Source organism: Dama dama, chromosome 27 (assembly GCF_033118175.1).
Source record: "Dama dama isolate Ldn47 chromosome 27, ASM3311817v1, whole genome shotgun sequence".
Taxonomy (NCBI): Eukaryota; Metazoa; Chordata; class Mammalia; order Artiodactyla; family Cervidae; genus Dama; species Dama dama.
Window position 1 is genome coordinate 6,474,453 of NC_083707.1, and position 16,922 is coordinate 6,491,374.

The following is a 16,922-nucleotide window of genomic DNA, read 5'->3' on the forward strand; positions in this document are numbered from 1 at the left end:
TCAGCAAACAACCACCCTGAAGATTGATCCAGAAAGACGCCAAGAGAGGATAAGGGATTCTGTTGAAGATTTACAAATAGAAGACTAATTAATTTGAAGTTTTAAAAAAGATCATTGTTGTTTAGTTGCTAAGTCATGTTGACTCTTTTGTGACCCTGTGGACTGTAACCAGCCAGGCTTCTCTGTCCATGGGATTTTCCAGGCGAGAATACTGGAGCGGGTAGCCAGGGGATCTTCCCGACCCAGGGATCGAACCCGTGTCTCCTGCATTGGCAGGTGGATTCTTTACCACTGACCCACCAGGGAAGCCCCATACTCCCATAAAAGTGTTTTGGAAAAAGAAACTAAGTTGGAATATTTGGGCTGACTTGAATTCTTTGTGGGCTTCCCAGTGTCACTAGAGGTAAAGAATCTGCCTGCTAATGCAGGAGACATAAGAGATGCAGATTGGATCCCTGGGTCGGGGAGGTCCCCTGGAGGAGGGCATGGCAGTCCACTCCAGTATTCTTGCCTGGAGAATCCCATGGACAGAGGGATTGTGGGCTGCCGTCCATGGGGTCACAACAGAGGCAGAAACTGAGTGAATTGGTATGCACAGCTGCTTTGCCCTTTGTTCTCTCCAACAGAGACTGGAGAGGAGAAGAATGGTATGCACCATCCTTATCAAGCAAGAGTTGGGACAGATGGTCAATCCCAACTTTCACAATGTATTAACGCAAAAAGTACACAAGTAGAGCATTTACTGAATCATTTATGAAAAGTGAAAGTGGCTCAGCCGTGTCCGACTCTTTGTGACCCCATGGACTTCTCCAGGACAGAATACTGGAGTGGGGGATCTCCAGGGGATCTTCCCAACCCAGGGATTGAATCCAGGTCTCCTGCATTGCAGGCAGATTCTCTACCAGCTGAGCCACAAGGGAAACCCAAGAATACTGGAGTGGGTAGCCTATCCCTTCTCCAGGGGATCGTCCCGACCCAGGAATCGAACCGGGGTCTCCTGCATTGCAGGCGGATTCTGTACCAACTGAGCCATTAGGGAAGCCCCCGTTTATGGAAAGGGATATACTTACTGGAAATTACAGCTGCCTTGGCGACTGCCAGGTGGTTGGTCAGCACATTTCTGGAGAACAAGGAAACACAGAACATTCAGAGAACTTTCTGGAGAAAAGCACCTTGAGAAACACTCCGCTCTTCATTTTTATGTTGTTCCAAAGCAGCTTGTCATCTGGATACCTTTTCACAAGAAGGGTGAATTTTCTCTTAACCACTTAAATTATTTTCTGTCTTTGGTCCCAGTTTTTTTTTACTGCTGTATGTCAGAACTTACAGATTGACCTGGCGTTTGAATGATAGTAAATATGCGCTTATTGGAAGGCTCCTGAACTTGGAGCCAGAAGCCTGGGGCTAAGGTTCTGGTTCTCATGCTAACTAATTGTGTAACTTTAGATGAGGCAATTGCCTCTGCTTCAGTTTTCTCACCTGCAAAATGTGATGTAAATGTTCCTTGGGAATCGAACGAGCTGAGTAGTCAAGAGAATTAATGCGCAGATGCAAACATTCCCCTCTAAAGTATGTGTGTTTTAATCCACTTAGCCATTTAAGTCAATCCCCTTCTGGCCCATGTTACTGAAGGGGGCTCTTCAAAGAGCAAGGACACAGCAGAAGAGGGAGGGGGTCGGTGGGGTCTCTGGAATGGCCCTGGGTGGGGCTGGCTGGAGCAGAGCTGGGAAAGGCTCATGAATATTCCATGATCGGCACAGAAAACGTTTCTACTTATCACTAATTTTTGAACTCCCCAAAGTCAGATTTTCCGTCATCTTTTCATTTTAGAACTGTAGAACCCTTTCTCTTGTGTCAAGAGAAAGGCTTGGCTCATAGAAGATATGCTGAAAAGTGCAGTGGTTCCAAGTATGATTCAATCTTTATTAAAACTTCTACAAAAGGCACTTGTACTGTAGCTAACAGGGCTTCCCAGGTGGCTCAGAGGTAAAGAATCCACCTGCAAAGCAGGAGACACAGGTTCAGTCCTTGGGTCGGGGAGATCCCCTGGAGGAGGGCACGGCAACCCACTCCAGTATTCTTGCCTGGAGAATCCGCATGGACAGAGGAGCCTGGTGGGCTACCGTCCATGGGATCCCAGAGAGCTGGAGACAACTAAGTGACTAAGCAACAACAAAAAGCTGTAGCTGATGTGGAGAATTGAGCCTGACAATCCTGGAGGGAAGAATGCTACTTGGACCCAGTCAGGCACAAAGCGGGGATCTCAGTCACAAACGGAGCTGGCAGAGACATTGGAAGCGTTGCCATCATGGCAGCTCCCTCTGAATAAGACTGGTTGACAGAAAACAGTGGAGCAGGGGTCCTCCGTGGGTCGTCCCAGAAGCATCTAGAAGCACCTTTGAAGTGGGAAGGTCCCAGGTGTGGAGCCAGAGTCTCTGGGGCTGAGACTGCACTCCAAGAGCTGGAGGACAGCGTCTGCATCTGCACTAGGGAAGGCCTCTTACCGCCTGGCTCCCGGGGCCTTGGCTGGGGTGTGAGGCCTCCAGCTGGTGTTTGCTCAAGCAAGATCCTCTGAGCTGCAGGGCATTGAGTCGGTTTGTCCGTAAAGGATCATCTCTACGTAAGAATGGCTGCCCGAGCGATTCTGCATAGTAGACATGGAAGGACTTCTGTACTCCCAACTCCTATTCCTGACGTCAGAGTCAGCCATCATCAGCCCATTTATCAGACTTCCAACCGGTGCTCCAGGGGTGTGTCTACCCCGGCCCTTCAGCCCCCTGTCTTAGCAGGGAAAGTGCCACTCTGCCCCCATTTTGCTGGGAACTGCCCCCTCCTGTGGCTCCTTGCTGCTCCGTCTCACAGCCCTAAGAGAATGCCAGGGCAAGAACAGAAGATATGCAGGCACCCACTGGGTGTGTGATTGCTAAGTGAGAAAGGTGCCCCCGACCCCACTGGGACCGTTCTGACTCATTCACTCCTCTCCCTCCGCCTTTGCTGCCAAAGCTTGAAAGAAATCTCTGGTCTGGGGCAGAGTCCAGAGTCCACTTACCAGGCGTCACATTGAAAACACGTCTTAAGAAACTGCAGGACCATTTTCAGCGGCTCTGGAGGACTTCCCTGGAGGCTCTTGCCCCCTTCTCAGCAGGAGCGCGCTCTCTCCCTCGCATTCCTGAAGACTACAAGCCTCTGGACCTGGTTTCCCAGAGGCGATGATGAGATGGACCCCCATCCCCTCTCACCTGTTTCTCTTCTGAGCAGGGCACCCCTGTGGGTGTTCTAGAACTATCTGCCTAGCTGGAGGGGATCTGACTGGCTCGATCCTCACCTTCCTTCCAACCACGTCTTCTAGGCACCGCACTCCGTTTCGGAGCCTGGAAAGAGCAGGCGAGGCTCCGTCATTTTGTTCCGCTTCATATCAGACCTCACACTGCTTCCCCGAGCTGGAGGCAGAGTATCATCCCCAAGCCTCTTTTCTCCAGACTCTCAGCACCTCAAACCCACTACTTTCCTTCTCCCTAATCACTTTTCCTTTCATCCTATCCAGCGTCTGACCAGCCTTTGAAGGCAGGGAGATGAAACTGGAGAGGTCTAACCAGGAGTCGTGTCCCTCTGAGAAAGCTACAAAATGAATGAGTGCTTTTAATTTGCGCTTTGACTTACTGTTAAAAGCTTCCTGCTTAACCTCTTCTCCTGCCACATCTTTAATTTTCCTCTTTCCTCTGAAAGTATTTGGCTGAACCCTCTGCAAACCGGGGGATTCCCAGGTGGCTCAGTGGTAAAGGGTCCACCTGCCAATGCAGGAGATGCAGGGGACGTGGGTTCAATCCCTGGGTTGGGAAGGTCTCTTGGAGGAGGAAATGGCCACCCACTCCGGTATTCTTGCCTGAAAGACAAGTAGCCTGGTGGGCTACTGTCCATGGGGTGGGTAACGAAGAGTTGGACACGGCTGAGCAACTGAGCACGCACCTTTGCAAGCTGGGGCCCCAGGCCCTGTGGCTTCTCTGCTGTGCAGAAGCCAGGGTTGACCTGGGGGCTGCCCCGTGAGGAGCGGCCGGGTCCCCTGGGGGACAGCCCCCAGGTCAACCGCTTCACAGAATCAGGGTGTCCGTAGCAGCGGAGGAGCTGAGCGGCCTCCAATCCCTTTTTCTTGCCAGGCATCCTGCTCCAAGGGTGTTAACATTGAGGGCTTTAAGTTCTAAGAAGGCAAACTATGAAGCTTTTATAAGCGGTTCTGATTTATTGCGTTTCTTTCACGCACGTTTTGTGGAGTTCTGTGCGCCTGGGGCCTCGCCTCGTAGCCACAAGTTTTCCTGCAAAGGGGTGGATTTCTCCAGCAATGCTCAGGACAGAAAGAGGTGCGGAGCAGGCAGGGACCTGTAGCTTGCACGTGACGGGTCACGTCAGGGCACCCCGTGGCGTTTTTCACTTGTGGTAAGTACATAGATATGAATAATTGACCATTCTCCAGTGTATAGTTCGGGGGCTTTATGCACCCTGACGGGGCTGTATGACCATCTCATGATCCGTTTCTGGTCTGTGTGTCTGCACACGGAGACCAGAGCCTGCTCTGGGGCCGCCAGGCTGCTGGGCCCCTAGCTGGGGTGGGGGTGCCCGCCACACGGCGGTGCTCTGGGACCCTCCCGATCAGCCACCCCAGAGCAGGCTCCCACGCCAGAGCTCTGTGAACCCGGGTCTGTTTAATTCTCACCACAACGCTGAGGCTGGAACGAGCTCGTGTTAGAGATGAGAAAGCAACATGTGAGGTCAGATCTGATTTCTGCCCAAGGCAAAACACCCTGGTCTCTTGAACTTCAGCTCCACTGGACCAAGATTAAAAATGCTTCATCAGAATCCACCTACACGTCCTGTGTGGGGCCGACGGTGGCCACGATTCCAGGACTTCAGAGAACTGTGGGCGCCCCTGAGCTGGGCCGTGAGTCAATGCTTCTCCCAGGGGCCACTCCTGCAGGGGGCCCTCTCTCTGCAGCTCCGGGATCTTTGGGGTGCACAGGATGCTAGGGGGACTGCTGATGAATCCAAACTCCAAGGAGGTCTAGGATGCAGGTCGGGTGACTGTGAGGCTGTGCTCGGAGGGCGGGGCTGGCCAAGAATGAAGACCCTAAAGCAGGCTGTATGTGGCTGGGGTCTGTCTGCAGGAGGCAGGACCGTGTCTGACCCCGCCGAATCACGCCCCTTTCATCCCGTTTGCTCTGCCAAGTTCTCTGCATCTCAGTCCCAGCAGGGCAGGTTCTTAGGAAGGATCCGTCACAGGAGGACAGTGCTGCCGCTGTTTCAGCGCTAACTGCAAGTCTGTTCAGTGAACACCTCACGGGGCCTACGCCATTTAATCCTTTTGATTCTAACAGGGAGGGATGACTAATGCGCACGTAACACAGAGCTGCAGCCCAGGGCGAAGAAAGGCCAAGAGCTTGTCTGGTCTCACGCGGCCCATACACGCTGGGTTTGGTGCCTGGGCCCCGCGTTGTTCAGCTCCAAAGCTCTCGGACTGAGCAGCAATCATTCACGACGGGGTTCGGCCTTCTCATCGGAAAATGGAGGGATCACAGGCCTGAGTGTGACAGGCAGGGGTGAGGCCTGGGGCTCCCCCGGAGGGCTGCCTGCTCCCCCAGAGTTAGGGCGCTGGAGGGAACCCAGGGGAGTGGTCGCTGCAGTGACGGAGCCCGAGTCCTCTCCCGCGGAGGCTGGGTTCTTGGGCCTCCCCGTGCTGTTTGCAGGCTGAGGTTCTCGTGTTGCGGCCACCACAGCCCCTCGCACCAGCAGCTCCAGTGGCCTCTGGCCATGCCACCTGGTTGGCATGGGATCACGAAGGACAGGACTCAGTTAGGTGCCCGGATCTGGGTGCAAGGTCAGGAAGACGGAACTACGGCCTGGGAGCTGAGTGCAGAATGGAGCACTCAGCCCGGGACAGAGCACACGGCCCCACGCAGAGCACACGGCCCCAGACAGAGCACACGGCCCCGGACAGAGCACACGGCCCCACACAGAGCACACGGCCCCAGACAGAGCACACGGCCCCATGCAGAGCACACGGCCCCGGACAGAGCACACGGCCCCACACAGAGCACTCGGCCCCACGCAGAGCACACGGCCCCAGAGAGAGCACACGGCCCCACGCAGAGCACTCGGCCCCGCACAGAGCACACGGCCCCACGCAGAACACTCGGCCGCGGACAGAGCACACGGCCCCGGACAGAGCACACGGCCCATGCAGAGCACACGGCCCCGGACAGAGCACTCGGCCCCACGCAGAGCACACGGCCCCGGACAGAGCACACGGCCCCGGACAGAGCACTCGGCCCCACGCAGAGCACACGGCCCCGGACAGAGCACACGGCCCCACGCAGAGCACACGGCCCCACGCAGAGCACTCGACCCGGACAGAGCACACGGCCCCGGACAGAGCACTCGGCCCCGCGCAGAGCACACGGCCCCAGACAGAGCACACGGCCCCACGCAGAGCACTCGGCCCCAGACAGAGCACACGGCCCCGGACAGAGCACTCGGCCCCACGCAGAGCACACGGTCCCACGCAGAGCACACGGCCCCGGGCAGAGCACGCGGCCCGGACAGAGCACGCGGCCCCGCGCAGAGCACGCGGCCCCGGGCAGAGCACGCGGCCCCGCGCAGAGCACGGGGCCCCGCGCAGAGCACGCGGCCCCGGACAGAGCACAGGGCCCCGCGCAGAGCACGCGGCCCCGGACAGTGCACTTGGCCCCACGCAGAGCACACGGCCCCGGACAGAGCACACGGCCCGGGACAGAGCACGCGGCCCCACGCAGGGCACTTGGCCCCACGCAGAGCACGCAGCCCCACGGAGAGCACACGTCCCCGCGCAGAGCACTTGGCCCCACGCAAAGCACGCGGCCCCAGACAGAGCACAGGGCCCCGCGCAGAGCACACGACCCCGGACAGAGCACACGGCCCCGTGCAGAGCACACGGCCCCGGACAGAGCACAGGACCCATGCAGAGCACACGGCCCCGGACAGAGCACTCGGCCCCACGCAGAGCACACGGACCCGGACAGAGCACACGGCCCCGCGCAGAGCACACGGCCCCGCACAGAGCACACGGCACCGGACAGAGCACTCAGCCCCGCGCAGAGCACACGGCCCCGCACAGAGCACACGGCCCCGGACAGAGCACACGGCCCCGCGCAGAGCACACGGCCCCGGACAGAGCACACGACCCATGCAGAGCACACGACCCATGCAGAGCACACGGCCCCAGACAGAGCACTCGGCCCCACGCAGAGCACACGGCCCCACGCAGAGCACTCAGCCCCACGCAGAGCACACGGCCCCGGACAGAGCACACGGCCCCGGACAGAGCACTCGGCCCCACGCAGAGCACACGGCCCCGGACAGAGCACTTGGCCCCGGACAGAGCACACGGCCCCGGACAGGGAACTTGGCCCCACGCAGAGCACACGGCCCCGGACAGAGCACTCGGCCCCACGCAGAGCACACGGACCCGGACAGAGCACAAGGCCCCGCGCAGAGCACACGGCCCCGCGCAGAGCACACGGCCCCGGACAGAGCACTTGGCCCCACGCAGAGCACACGCCCCGGACAGAGCACACGGCCCCGGACAGAGCACTTGGCCCCACGCAGAGCACACGGCCCCACGCAGAGCACTCGGCCCCGGACAGAGCACACGGCCCCGGGCAGAGCACACGGCCCGGGACAGAGCACGCGGCCCCACGCAGGGCACTCGGCCCCACGCAGAGCACGCAGCCCCACGCAGAGCACACGTCCCCGCGCAGAGCACGCGGCCCCGGACAGAGCACGTGGCCCCGCGCAGAGCACACGGCCCCGGACAGAGCACACGGCCCCGGGCAGAGCACACGGCCCGGGACAGAGCACGCGGCCCCACGCAGGGCACTCGGCCCCACGCAGAGCACGCAGCCCCACGCAGAGCACACGTCCCCGCGCAGAGCACGCGGCCCCGGACAGAGCACACGGCCCCACGCAGAGCACACGCCCCGGACAGAGCACACGGCCCCAGACAGAGCACGCGGCCCCACGCAGGGCACTCGGCCCCACGCAGAGCACACGGCCCGGGAAAGAGCACACGGCCCCGGACAGAGCACGCGGCCCCACACAGAGCACACGGCCCCGCGCAGAGCACACGGCCCGGGACAGGGCACTCGGCCCCGCGCAAAGCACACGGCCCCTCGCAGAGCACACGGCCCCGCGCAGAGCACACGGCCCCGGACAGAGCACACGGCCCCGCGCAGAGCACACGGCCCCGGACAGAGCACACGGCCCCGGGCAGAGTACGCGGCCCCGCGCAGAGCACACGGCCCCGGACACAGCACACGACCCCGGACAGAGCACACGGCCCCGCGCAGAGCACACGGCCCCGGACAGAGCACACGACCCATGCAGAGCACACGGACCCGGACAGAGCACGCGGCCCCGCGCAGAGCACGCGGCCCCGGACAGAGCACACGCCCCGGACAGAGCACATGGCCCCGGACAGAGCACATGGCCCCGGACAGAGCACGCGGCCCTACGCAGGGCACTCGGCCCCACGCAGAGCACGCGGCCCCGCGCAGAGCACACAGCCCGGGACAGAGCACTCGGCCCCGCGCAGATCACACGGCCCCTAGCAGAGCACACGGCCCCGCGCAGAGCACACGTCCCCGCGCAGAGCACACGGCCCCGGAGAGAGCACACGGCCCCGCACAGAGCACACGGCCCCGGACAGAGCACACGGCCCCGCGCAGAGCACACGGCCCCGGGCAGAGCACGCGGCCCCGCGCAGAGCACGCGGCCCCGGACAGAGCACTCGGCCCCGCGCAGAGCACTCGGCCCCGCGCAGAGCACGCGGCCCCGGACAGAGCACTTGGCCCCACGCAGAGCACACGGCCCCGGACAGAGCACACGGCCCGGGACAGAGCACGCGGCCCCACGCAGGGCACTCGGCCCCACGCAGAGCACGCAGCCCCACGCAGAGCACACGTCCCCGCGCAGAGCACGCGGCCCCGGACAGAGCACGCGGTCCCGCGCAGAGCACACGGCCCCGGACAGAGCACACGGCCCCGCGCAGAGCACGCGGCCCCGGACAGAGCACTTGGCCCCACGCAGAGCACGCGGCCCCGGACAGAGCACAGGGCCCCGCGCAGAGCACACGGCCCCGGACAGAGCACACGACCCATGCAGAGCACACGGCCCCGGACAGAGCACTCGGCCCCACGCAGAGCACATGGACCCGGACAGAGCACACGGCCCCGCGCAGAGCACGCGGCCCCGGACAGAGCACAGGGCCCCGCGCAGAGCACACGGCCCGCGCAGAGCACACGGCCCCGGACAGAGCACACGACCCCGGACAGAGCACACGGCCCCGCGCAGAGCACACGGGCCCGGACAGAGCACACGACCCATGCAGAGCACACGGCCCCGGACAGAGCACTCGGCCCCACGCAGAGCACACAGCCCCGGACAGAGCACACGACCCATGCAGAGCACACGACCCCGGACAGAGCACTCGGCCCCACGCAGAGCACACGGCCCGGACAGAGCACTCAGCCCCACGCAGAGCACACGGCCCGGACAGAGCACACGGCCCCGGACAGAGCACACAGCCCTATATGAATCACCTTCCTGCCAACCGCCATCCGGGAGAGACATTTTGACAGATCCTTACATGACAACGACAAGCGGCAGAACAGTTGGTATATTACACCCCGGTTGCTTTCCACTTAAGAAAAATTGAAATGTAATTGGCACAGAACAGTGGGCACGTTAAGGTATACCACGTGTTGATTCGATGCTTGTGTGTACTGGGTTATGGTCGCCACCATAGTGCTAGCTAACATTTCCATCATGTTACATAGTTACCATTTCTTTTTCGTGGTGGGAACAATTATTATCTATTCTCTTATCAAGCATATTCTGCTAAAGAAAAAAAAGCACCTCTATGTACATGTGGGTATACATGTATATTTGAATATATATATATGTGTGTGTGTGTGTATACAAATGTATCTATCTAAAACTCTGACAATATACACACAAAACTATGGCTTGTGATGATCTCCAACAGAGGGTAGGAAGGATAGATACTTCTTCGGACTTCTGGTGGTCCAGCAGCTGAGACCCCCAAACTCCCAATATCTATATATGTATACATATATACATATTCACTTCTTGGGCTTCCCTGATGGCTCAGTGGTAAAGAATCCACCTGCCAATGCAGAAGACATAGGAGATTCGGGTTCTATCCCTGAGTCGGGAAGATCCCCTGGAGAAGGAAATGGCTACCCACTCCAATATTCTTGCCTGGGAAATCCCATGGACAGAGGAGCCTGACAGGGTTCACAAAGGAGTCCATGGGGTCACAAAGACTCAGACATGACTTAATATGCATGCATTCACTTCTTAAATTATACCCTTCTGCATTATTTCTGACTTCGGGATAATAATCACTTTTGATAGTTAAAAATTAATAACATATATGTCAAGGTTTTCAATGTTTTCTAAGAGTCAGTTTTCAAAGTTTCCCAGGGAAGCTTATTTTGAACTGTTACATTTAATAAGATTACGGGCCAAGGCCTTGGAAAAAAATACAAGTCTATAAAAATCAAGGTTATTTTTGCTCCTATCCCTAGTACAGAATAGTTCTGTGAGTTAGGACGCAAAGCAGTTCTGTTCTCACACTCAAAATATGAGCTCCCTGTCTTTGAATAACATGGGGGGGGTGTGTGTGGATATGTGTTTTCATGCAAGGGGTTTGATTTCATGCTTTCTGAAACTTAGCATTTATATTTATGAATACGATCCCACATAAACACAGCATCTACGCTGGGCTAGGTTTGTAGTTTGAGAGAAAACTGCATCATTTGAAAGGCTCATTCTTCAAACGCTTTATAATTCAAGGCATTGTATATACTCAAATATTTTGACTGGATGAAATTTGACTTCTGATTTTAAACAATTTAAAAAAAATTGTTCTGTGGTTTTCTGAAGTAATTAACCTCTTTTATTTTGTGGGGACAAGTAGACTACACACCTAAATAGGTTGTTATTTGTTATTTAGTTGCTCAGTCAAGTCTGACTCCACGTCCCCATGGGCAGTAGCCCACCAGCCTCTTCTGTCCATGGGATTCTTCAGGCAAGAATACTGGAGTGGGTGGCCATTTCCTTCTCCGTGTGATCTTCCCAACCCAGGGATCGAACCCACGTCTCCAGCACTGGCAGGCAGATTCTTTACCACTGAGCCACCAGGGAAGTCCCATAACTAAATATAAGTAGAGGTAAATGATACGCCTTTAAAACCCCTCTCTCTACAAAGATGGGACGAGTTTCCGATTGCTGCTACAACATAATCGATCAAGGACACTGATGTCATGAAGCCTTTCCTTAAAATTTTCAAGATACAGGGAGAAAAAAAATCAGGGCAGACAAAGAAATCAGGCTTGTAAAACTTTGAAGGTAATTCACCGAAAGAATCTTTGGGGCCTTTGATATATTATTTTGCTTTGGCTCCGTGATGATTTTCCTGCTTAAAGATTCTCAAGAAACTATATTTACTTCCGAACACAGAGGCTGTACCACGGTGATCTCTGGAAGGCTCTTTGGACCGAGGAAGTGATGACTCAGCGCATCTGCGGGGGTCCAGGGTTAGCTGGTGAGCAGGATCTGCTGGAAACAGCACCAGACATCTGTGTTTTGGCCACGCCTTTTTCTTGGATCCGTCTCTGTGACTCTGTTTTCCAAAGCTTCCTAGAACTGGAAACTTCCCGCAGGGTGACCCTTCGGGGAGGGGCTCACGGAGGACAGGAAGCGTCCCATGATGACTTGGAAAGTTCATGGTGTGGTGGGTGAAGAGGCCAGCGGTGCAATGAGTTTCTGATTGCTGCTACAATATACTTGATCAAGGACACCGGGGTCGTGAAGCCTTTCCTTAAAATTTTCAAGACCCAGGCCGGCCAGCAAGGGCCTCAGAAGACAGCTGTTCCTGCTGCTACTTCTCAGGGTCCATGTGGGCTTGAAGCAAATTCTGACACGCATTTTCCTGGTGACGCAGAGGCCTGAGCCCCCTGATGAAGTCGTCAGTGCAGCCGTCTCCTCCCCAGCTTGACGAAGGCTCCTCTTCAGCTGAGTCTGAAGATTCACATGGGAGGCCCCTTTTCAACTAATAAGCCGCCAGAAGGCTGAGGCGCCTGCTCCCAAGGAAATAGCTGGAATGTGTTAGGTTTGGAGAGAGAAAGTATTATCTTAACCATTCGTTGGTCCATAGGACCATGTCCAAGCACCCATCATCTCTATCTGTCTATCATCTGTCTATTTATCTATCATACTTACAATAGTATTTCCTTAAAAATATTAATAGCTTGTGCAGAAGTTGAGAGTGTTACGTGAATGGTGCTATTGCAGGGAAAGAAAATTCACAGAGGCGCTGAGAGTGTAAGTGACAGATCAGCAGGGAACGGACCCTCTCCGGGCCAGGTGCCAAGCGCTTGTACACGCGCTGGCGGAGCCTTTGAGCCAACATGCTCTCGGAGCACTCAGTGTTCCTGAGAGGAGGGGCCAGGAAGGTCAGGGGGCAGGAATGAGGTCCTCCCTGACCCCCTCCCCAGCTTGGAAGTTTCCTTTTAAAATGCAGACCCTGCTCCTTGCAGAAGTGTAGGAACGAATCACACTTCCTTTCAGTTTCCCACCTCACTCCCCTCCTGCCCAGCTGAAGAGCATGGCCCAGCCCCTCTGTCTTTGTAAGAAATGGGCTCATTTCTCCAGACCAAGGAAGCATCATCTGAAAGGTGTGGGGCGGGATTGGCGGTGAGTGAAGCACATTAGGACAAGATGCAATTACAAGATGTGTGTGTGTGTGTGTTGTCCCAGCTGGCACCAGCTTGATGTCTGGGAGGGAAGGATGAGGAGACTAGAGGGGCCCCTGTGGGGGCCATGGCAGCCTGCCTGATCTAACACCCTCGGGCGCATTCTGAAGGCAAACTCAGCAGGGGGCCAGGTAACCCCCCCCCCGCCCGCCCCCGGCTGAGGACTGGCTCTGCAAGCCAGGGGAGAAGGGGTGTGCCTGTGATGGTCCTCGCCTGCCTGGTTTCTCTTCCCTCTGGACCTGTGGAGGGGATGCTACCTTGTGCTGTTAAAAACCTCCTACTCTGACCGTGTCATTCCCTTGAGCTGTTCTAAATCCTTCAGGATAATTTTCCTCGATGTCACTTGTGGTGGTATGGAGAAGGGGTGCTGGGCAGAGAGGCAGGTGAGCAGGCAAGCTTTGCCCTCTGCTTTGCCTGGGAGGGGAATGTGGGTGCCCCCAAATCCAGGAGGGGAGTTCTGGGGAGACAGGCAGGGGCACTGCAGAAGGAATAACTGGGGGCACCCCCAGAGGAATAGCTGAACTTCATACCAGTGGAAACACTCAAGTCCTTTCTGGTTCACTAACAAAGGACCCTAGGGCCTCCCTGGTAGCTCAGATGGTAAAGAATCAGCCAGCAATGCAGGAGACCTGGGTTCCATCCCTGAGTTGGGAAGATCCCCTGGAGGAGGGCATGGCAACCCACTCCAGTGTTCTTGCCTGGAAAATGTCATGGACAGAGGAGTCCATGGTGTCATAAAGAGCTGGACACGACCGAGTGACTAACAATTTCACTTTTCAAGAAGAGACCCCAGTAAGTCAATTAGCGACTGTAAATAACTTATAATTGCTGAGCAAATCGCTGACATGGCTGGCAAAGTAGTCTATTTGAAATTATGGGGAGGGAAAGAAATGTCCACGCACAGTTGGCAGAACAATCATGAAGGGACTGCTGCCAAACGGAGCTAGTTTCTGGACATGGTGACAAGCTTGGTGAACCAAGAAAGGGCAGCGAACTAGAGTATCTTTCTTCTTTGAGCGTTTGGAGCCTCTCCATAAAACCAGTGCATTTTATACCCATGGATTACAGTTCTACTGGCTTCTGTTTTTTTTTTTTTTCCCCAGTGAAATCGTACACCAAACAGTCGTTAATACCTCCATGTCAAGTCAGGAGGAAGTATTGATCCAGAGGAAGCACTTTTCTCAATTGCTCCGAGGTTTGGAAATTGAAATTGACATTAAGGTTTCTGAGTCCTTGGAGGAAATAAAGGGGAATCAATAAGGGAAGACTGGGTGAGGCCTAAAAAAAGAAAATTGTTTTAGAAAAACTAAAACAGTAAATGAAAAACAGTGATGACAGACATCTGAGCAGGCAAAGAGGAGCGTGCCTTAGAGGAAGACCATGAAGACCAAAGCCCTTCCTGGGTGCCTGCTGTGGCCTGACCCATTCTTAAGGAGGGTAGCCAAGTCTCTACCAGGCACACACGGGTGCTTTGCAGGCATGTCAGCTCTACCCGGAAGGCTTACTGACCGAGATCCCTAAGTCACAGGTAGAACCCAGCACTGCCAAGGTGCTTCCTCCACCCTCAAACAGAGGATGCCTGAACCTGTTATGGCAAAACTCCGGGGTGAGAGGAAGTAGACCGGGATTCTCCCTGGGCCTTGAGGGAATTCTGCTGTTCACGCAGGTTTCTAGAGTGGATGGCCTGCGAGCCATGAGGTGGAAGAGGCCCTCCCCACACGGTTCCAATGGGCCCCCTGACTCCTTGCTGGCTCAACTAATTCCCATTCAGCCATCTTCCTAAATCTCGCTAACGATCTCATCATTTTTCTGCTTTAAAATATGCATTGCCTCTAGAAAAAGTTCAAGTGCCGGCTGGGGTAATATGGGTTATCATGGGCTGCTGGAGCTGCTCTGCACTGAACTGAATCATGCAAGCTCTGCACTAAGTCATGCTATCAAAAAAAAAAAAAAAGAAACTTTATTTCTTGGAGCAGTTTTAGGTTCATAGCAAAACTGAGCAGAAAGGACAGAGAGTTCCCACAAAAGCACAGTCTCTGCCACTATCAACATCCCCCCACCATCCTCATAACCAAAGTCCACAGTTCACATTGGCGTCTACTTTACGGGCTTTGACGAATGCACAGAGACACACATCCTCTATTACAGCGTCACACGGGGGAGTTTCGCTGCCCTAGAAATCCTCTGTGGAGAGCAGAAGAGCAAATCTCTACTTGTTCACGAAGGAAGAAGGGGAACTTGTGGGTGGGACACGGGCAAGAGCCATAAGTTTGATGGGTGGATTGGAGTCAGGGCTGGGCTGGGAGATGTTCAAAGAATAAAAAGATGGATTGGGGTTCCTCATCTTTGAAAGGAGAAATCAGACACCATGGGGGACTTTCAGTCTGGTGAGTGACTGGATGGGATGATCGGATGTGGATTAAAGGGCGGGGATTTGTGTGTGTTTCCTTCACTTTTATATTCCTGGTTCCTGGCACTTAAGTGAAAGTGTTAGTTGCTCAGTCATGTCTGACTCTTCATGACCCCATGGGTTGTAGCCCGCCAGGCTCCACTGTTTATGGGATTTCCTAGGCAAGAATACTGGAGTGGGTAGCCATGCCCTCCTCTGGGAGATCTTCCCCAACCAGGGATTGAACCCAGGTCTCCTGCGTTGCATTATCCACCACAGAAGCCCTCTGGCACATAACAGGTGCTTTATAAACGTCTTGGCTAGACAAACTACAGAAGAGAGAGCTTCGCTGAGCATGAAGGGTTTCCCTGCCTGGCCATCACCAGCTCTGGCTGTCATCATGGGACCCTGCCTCTTGAGGCGGTCATATTTGAAGGAGGGCATGATTCAACACCCATCTCCTGAGTGCTGGAAGGGCAGGGTGTCCGGCAGTGACTAAATGGTTTCTTAAATATTACCTGACCCGGGGAAGCTGCAGGTGCACACTTAGCTATAAACAGAGTGAGGCAATGCTCTCAGAAGAAGGAATATTGGCAAGCTCACAGCAGTGCTTTTCCAAGCTGGCCGAGCCCAAGACTCTCCAAGACAGCAAACGTTCAGGCTCCATCCCAAACCTCTAATTCAGACACTCTAAGGGCAACACCGGAACCCTCCCCTGACTTTTTTTAAAAGCTTCCCTGTGTGATTCTGATGAACAGCTAGATTGGTGTGCCAAGTGTTGGTGCAAAAAACCAACCCAGTGTGATGCCTTTACAAACTGAGTGGTCTTTCAGAGTGGTCTCACTGCAGTCCTTTGTGGAGGCTGAGGGCCAGCCTTATGCCAGTGAGCTGAGGCAGGGTCAGTTCGGTCAGGACACCCCTCACAAAATTGCCCTTCATTCTGCAGAATACTCCACAATCAGCAGGGGAGTCCCCACTCCAAGGACGTGCCTCTACAGAAACAAAAGCTGCATTTCTGGGAGAGGAAACTATCAAGGCCTTGCTGTCACACTGAGTTTACCGGGTGTTGCTTTCGTAACCGAGGAAATAAGGTAACTGGGTACAGAGTGTCACAGGTTCGGGTCCTGTGAAAGCCTTCCTTCACAAGAGGGTTGAGTAAGCATCAAGCATTTGTTCCTCACATGGCATGTCATGTGACATTGAAACAGACAACACTTTGTACCAAAAGACCCTGGGTAGCTTACTGCCATCATGGGCCCGGACACTACAGAGAATAGGAGGTGTGTGCAGAGCTTTGACCAAGGAGTCTCCAGGAGGCACCAAAATAAGTGCCTATTAGGGACTTGCTTTGTGGCTCAGCTGGTAAAGAATCCACCTGCAATGCAGGAGACCTGGGTTCAATCCCCGGGTTGGGAATATCCCCTGGAGAAGGGAAATGCTACCCACTCCAGTATTCTGGCCTGGAGAATTCCATGGACTGTATAGTCCACAGGGTTGCAAAGAGTCAGACACATGACTGAGCGACTTTCACATCGCTTGAACTATCACATGGTGTGTGCTAAATCACTTCAGTCATTTTGTCCGACTCTCTGTGACCCCATGGACTGGAGCCCACCAGACTCCTCTATCCATGAAATTCTCCAGGCCAGAATACTGGAGTGAGTAGCCTT